Genomic DNA, 6,637 nt, shown 5'->3' with positions numbered 1-6,637 from the left:
GGAATTTGTAGTGGGTGGAAGAATAGCCGGATTGGTCCGCTATGTTGACTCCTCCGCGAACCTCAGGGTTTTCTTGCTCACGGGTTGAGCTTCCTCTGCTCACGCACCCTTGGCTCTTGACCTGCTCGCGCGTGGCCTGTTGTCTTGCACGCGCTCACGCCTACGGAATCGAGCCGAGCCGGCCACCGGTAGAACACTCTCGCTCGCATCCGCGGACGCGTTAGTCCAAATCCACCCGGACCTTTGCTTTCGCTTCGCCGCGCCACACTCGCCCTCTCTGCCTCCGTGAGGGCCATGGTCTGCTCGCACCTGGCCACCTCCAAATCCTCCATGAATAGTTCACAGTGCCGCCTGATCTCGTCCACTGCTTTCTCCTCAACGGCCTTCGACGTCTTCCACGCGCGGTCCCGCTGCTCTCGTGCGAATTTGTCCGCAGCCGCCGTACTGCAGCTCCTCCCGCACCGCGCGTGTTCTCCGTGCACGCCGTTGCAACATCCGCCCGACGGCGTCCTGCACCCTTGACGCCTCGCCCAGCAGCAGGACCCTCGCGTTCTTCAGCACCGCGCGCATCGGCATTTCGTCAAACACCTTAACTGCATCCCCGATAGGGCCACTCCTGCACCACCAGAGATCACCGTGGCATAGTCAGGGTCGACGCCACCGCATTCTCGCATCTCGCGCAGAAGCCCTGCTACGCGCCGCCGGTCCTTGCGCAGGAGCTCGGCGTCTCTCGCTCTGGCCTTGCCGCATCGCTCCCGCACATGCCCGAACCGCGTGCGTTCTTGGCCGTGTCTCATCATGCTTACACCGCCCGTGTGCCGCTCACGCGTTTGCGCGACGCCTCCCGCGCACCTGCGCTTGCGCTCCAGACCCTCCCTTATCCTCTCTTTCCTCCAATTGTCCCTCCTGACTAGGCATATCTGCCATCGATCTCTCATCCTCTTGCGCACCGAATGCTGCAAATTCGAACCTTTTGTTCTCCATGCCTTCAGCACGTGGTTCAGCAACTTCCTGGACTGATTGTTGGCTCGTCGTCGAATCACCACCAGCATCTGCAGCGATCTCGAGGGCCTTGCGCTTCATGAGTTTGAGCATGTTGAGCAGGCCACTGTTCCTGGAGAGCGAGAGGCTCTGCCTTATCCCCGGCAGCTCAATAAACTCCACGGCACCTTGGCCACATCCGCCGCGGGTGCACCGGAGAGCCCGAGCACGAGCAACGCTGCCAGGCCCTTGGTGAGCTGCGCGTCACCGTTCGCCCGCGCGCGCGCCGTCCTGGACCCACCAGCCCACGCCGCTCGCCGCCCTTGAACCCGCGCTGCTCCCGAGCCGCCGCGCTGCCGCACGCGCTCGGCCCGCATCGCCTGCTCCCGCCAGCCGCGAGCTCCGCGCCAGCCGCGCCGCCTGGGGCCGCGCTCGCCGAGAGCCGAGCCGCCCGCTGCCACGCGCTCGCTCAGGCGCCGCCCTGCCTCGGGCTCACACGCGCCTGAGCCCGCACCAGCCGAGCCAGCGCCTGCGCCGGCCGGGCCGCGCGCGCTCGCCCGGGCCGCCTGGGCCGCCACGCCCTGCGCGCCTATCCAGCGCCTGCACTGCCGTCGCCTGTGATGAGGAGAGGAAGGGAGGCAGGGAAGAAAGAAGATGCTGCTGCCAATGGAGGAAGAAAAGAAGGAGACGCCAGGGAGAAAAGAAATAGAGGAGAAAGGGAAAAGAGACTTCCCAAGGACTGAGCGCAATTTCAGAAAATTGCAGGGGTCTTTCTGTAAAGGATAAATTTCTCATCAATCTAAAACCCTAATGAAGAAATGCCCAAAATGAAAGTTGGAGAGTTTTTCAAACTCTACAACATTGCTTTAGGGCTCAAGTTCAAAAACTCAAAACTTGTATCTTTACACATAAAATTTGGAACAAAAGTTGGATTTGAATTACTTTTGTCCTAAAGGTGTAATTCATAAAATTTCAGGACCTAAATGCAAGCATTTATGACACGTCATGATGACAGGATAGACACGTCATAATGGTTGGATAGACATGTCATGATGACTTGCACTTTTTATACTTTAGTCCTGAGTAACTTTGAAAGTTACTTTTGTAAATCAAATACTTGCGTAAAAGGACTTGTACTTTTATAAAATTACATAAATACCCTTATTTTCACCACTTTACCCAAAATTTTTACACATTTCAAGATACACATTTCAACTGAAACTTTTGGATAAATACATAATTTTTACAGGGGATAAAATAAGACAATCATGTTTGCAAAACCCACCCTTCACTTATTTTGAAATTACCTCCTATCCAAATACATTTTGTAAAAACAACCCTAGGTTTTTCTGTAATTACAAAAATACCCTTTTTACTTGCACTTTAAATTTTCAAAAACTTCACATAAACATACACAAACTTTACACTAACAAATACATACTTCACACTAACAAATTATATGCCTAATTTACAAATACATGAACTGTCACACTTATTCCTGGAAGCAATCCCTTGACCAATAGAATTTGAGCACCTTTGCTTTTACAAATACGGTGTTGCGCTGGAGAATTTGAGCATCACCCTCCAAGATCTGCACCTCCAAATGTCCAATGGCAGTATCCCTCCAAGCAATCCCTTGACCAATAGAATGAATCTGATCATCTTTCAGGGTAAGGTCCCTATGAAAATCCTCAGCCAGATTCACCATATCATCCATACACCTTTGCTTAAGTGACTGGAAGCGATACTGAGCATTCATATATCTGATCACCACCCTGAGGGTCTCTTCGGCGAGATCTCCAACTAAATGTCCAACATGGTTTGTTCTGAAGATCCACTTAGCATCATGTGCAAAAACTGCTGGAAACAGTCCAATGGGATAAGCCGCTACCTCAATCGAATGCTGTTCACAAAAAGTGGTGATAGCCTTGAGGGTTGCTACTTCAAAAGTATCCACGAGACGATATCCGACAACCTCTATCTCAATAGATTGCCACTCGAGGATAGGATGTTGGGGAACAGTGACAGTAGCATGGCATCGAGGGACTCCGCCCTCAGTAAACTCACGACCCTTATATTGGGGTGGGTACCGGTAGTGAAATATACGAAGCGTATCCCACAAGATTTTTGGAAACCCTTCCCAATGTAAGCAAGTGGTGTGAGCATATCCCTCAGCATCCCAATAGATCCTCTGAATATCTGCCATCTGAATCAAAAAGATTCAAATGTTAGATTGGATAGAAATTCCTTAGGGTTTTAAGATGGCTGTGGAAAAATGTGAGTTAAGCTCAGGAAAATGTTGGAAGGCACCAAGATATACATCCAACTAAGAACTCACAAGATAAATGGAACAAAATATTTGATTCTGGTCACCGCAAGGACTGGAGATCAGATAGTTACGATAGATTTGGCGGATGAAACAAAGATACCGAGATACTAAACCCTATGGCTGTTTATGTGACCATTTCTAGGCTGTACTTGTGGATAACCATACTCTAGGTATCCCCATAACAACATAAGCACAAGTTCTAATTTATAATCAATTCAAAGATGCATGCACGCACTCACGTCCTCACAAACCAAAATAACAGCCAAGTATCTTTGGACTTATGTGGTTAGTTACGGTGGCATAACATAGATATGTCTCTCCCTATAATATCTAGTCGACAAATCCTAACCGTTCAGAACCTATCGAATCGTGGTTAGCGTACCTGCAGAAAACCACAATATATCTCCAATGAACCTTTCATGCCAGCATGTCATGAAAGCGTCCCCAAACATTACTGTTCACTATAGGAACAGTATCCGTACAATTACCGCCGTACAGACAATGTTAACATACGTTATCGAAACAACATATTCACGGGGGTACCGCAAAATGCGGAGGTATGAACAGCGATCGCCATACCCTGCGCCTAACTATATACTCCCAATATAACCAACCGAAGTTGATATATTAGCAGCATCTCAAGTAGGCCACTGCTTGAGAAACAACGTTTGGTTCGCATCACCGACGGGAAGGCTAACTCCCCAGTTAGCTGAGGATCCTTACCTTCTCACCTCATCGTCGAAGGTGTCGTTACAAAATGTAAAATTGATTGTGCATAAATTTAAGTTTTAACAGAGAGGAAATGCTAGAAGTTAGAGTTATATATATATAGCCACCTTTACTTCCCTTAGTAAATGTCACCCTAGGGCTTTACGTACTAAGCACAATCCTTAACGAAACCAACATAGATTTGCAAAATACGTTGTTGGTCCAATTTTATGCTAAAAATATTTTTAAGGCAATTCATATCTCCGGTGTACACTTATTAGCTCTGATACCAGCTGTGGTAGAACCAACCTGAATTACACCGGCTCAAGTGCGCTGATCCTTTCTCGAGTAAAGTCCCGATAAAATCACCCAACTCAGGATCAAAACAAGATACCTCGCACGAAGGCGAGTCCAGAGATACAATCACCGATAATTTTACATCACAGGCATAATATTACATTATTATTCAAACATATACGGTAGCAAGACCTAACTAGTATGAATTTATACAAAACTCTTTAAACTTAGAGTATCTGCAGCGGAAAGTAAAATACGATACTACCAGACATCACGGAACAGATATTGAGCTAAGCGCAAGCTCAACATCACTCGGAGCGACCTGTGTTGGCCGGGGACGGATCCCATTCCACGGACCAACCATTGGAAAGGGCATAGGGCCAGGGTGCAGGCAGAGCAGAGTCCTCAGGGGGATTACCTGAAATATAGCTAAATTGCAAGTCTGAGTATTCTAATACTCAGCAAGGCTTACCCGTTCATGGTATACTTAGCCATGTAGCTAGACTATGAAGGCTTGTAAAAGTTCTGGGTATAATTTCAGCTTAAAAGCAACAAAGAGTAGATCCTTAATTTCAACTTTTAGCTTTCAAGTTCTAGTTGGTTATCCATTCTAAGTAAGAAACTATAGCTACTCAAGCATGGTAGAACTTTTTAAGCAAACATCATCTTTGATCATCATCAGGTTGCTCTTATTACTCTATGTGGCAAAGGGATCAAGCAGTCTCAATCTCCGCAAGAAACGGACGATTCTGAATCGAATTTCAAAACCTCGCAAGGGTAAACCTAACTCACACGCTTGGAACATCCAATGATCGTTCCGAAGCAACCATTTGCCTTTCATTCCGACTCGTGGATCAGTGCCACCACAAGCGACTGTAGGACCATACGCACATCCAATGTGCAGGACGTACGTCTATAGCGCGACTACATGACCGTACTCCTGTTCGCTGTGCAGAACATACTCCCGCACGTCGGTGCATGTGCGAAAAACCAAATTACGAGTGGTGGGGGGTATGTCCACTCCTCGAGCCGATTGGTTACTAGGCTTACCGCTTACCATATTTCGCGGCATGTGGCTAGTACTTTCAAATGCTTAACCACCGCTACCACACACTGCGACCTTATCAAATTTTTATTAACACAGACGGGATTTTAGCCAAAGTTATGAATCATAATCACAACCCCGTCCGTCATCCTTATAATGGTTGCAAAAATGTAAACATTGCAACTCCTACAAAGCTCGCGAGTGATAGAAAATCACTCGACTTCTACCGGTTCTATTAGCTTAGCAACTAGTCGGACTCAGGTTCTAGTATTCAATACATAGGTTCCTAGGATTATGCAACTAAGGTTTTAATACAATTCCTGAAAACTTAAATGCACAAGTAGATATACAGGAATACATAAATTGTAGTGTAGTAAAAATAGCAGTTTATGTCCGAGGCTTGCCTTCGCTGGTGGGGTTGGGGTTAGGGATGTCAATAACTTCCGAACTTTGGTTCGGGGCTTCAGTTAATTCTTCGGCGATGTTCTCTTGGTCTTCCGAAATGCCCTGCTCAGGTTTCGGAATCAACTCGTAGGTTCCGTCGGCCAGTGTAGTCGAATCTACATGATATGCAGTGATTTGAAGCAATGGTCGTTGATTTAAGAAATTTATTTCACGATAAAGTTGCAATCTAATAAACAAACATTCTATTTAGCAGACATGTCATCTATTCTTATACTGGGCAATCATTTATCGAGTATAATCATAATTACCTAATTGCATTAAGTGACAAGTTGAGTTACTCTAAGCAACTAAACTAATTACAGTAAGTAGCATTGGAAAAGATCCTAATTTATCTAATCAATTCCCTTAAACATTATTAGTTGGTTTAATTAACTAATTACTCATTCAATAAGAGTTGGGGTTATTATTTTAATCAAACAATATTTGGATCATGAACTATTTTTCTAGTTGGGTCTACTGCAAATCTAAGGATAAAAATTTTATTGGAAAAAGGATGATATCAATCTAAGCTACTATGATTTTATCAAGATTTTTAACCTTATAGCAATTATGCTATAAAATGAACAAAAACAGCATTGTGATATTAAGATCTATTTATATCAGTAGTTCTACATAAGATCTTGTGCTTAAATTTTGTGAAAATCTTACACTACTCAAAAGTAAAACTCTAATTTAATTTCATAATTTTTCATAAACCAGAACTATTATTCATGAATTATCTTTGAATCTAAGCCTAAATTCATAACTTAAGCTACTCTATGCTACTGATGTTCAAAATTTTATCATGGTTTACACATGCTGAAAGAAGGTTA

At 45.3% G+C, this 6,637-nt stretch overlaps 1 pseudogene; it reads right to left on the bottom strand.

Annotated features, from left to right (window-relative positions):
• Window positions 1-816: 816 nt before the first annotated feature.
• On the bottom strand, window positions 817-1,358 carry LOC112903716 (annotated as a pseudogene).
• Between the last annotated feature and the right edge of the window lie 5,279 nt (window positions 1,359-6,637).

The sequence above is a fragment of the Panicum hallii genome, chromosome 8 (genome assembly GCF_002211085.1).
Source record: "Panicum hallii strain FIL2 chromosome 8, PHallii_v3.1, whole genome shotgun sequence".
Lineage (NCBI taxonomy): Eukaryota > Viridiplantae > Streptophyta > Magnoliopsida > Poales > Poaceae > Panicum > Panicum hallii.
Note: the sequence above shows the minus strand (reverse complement) of the source record. Positions and strands in the feature narration are given on the sequence as shown.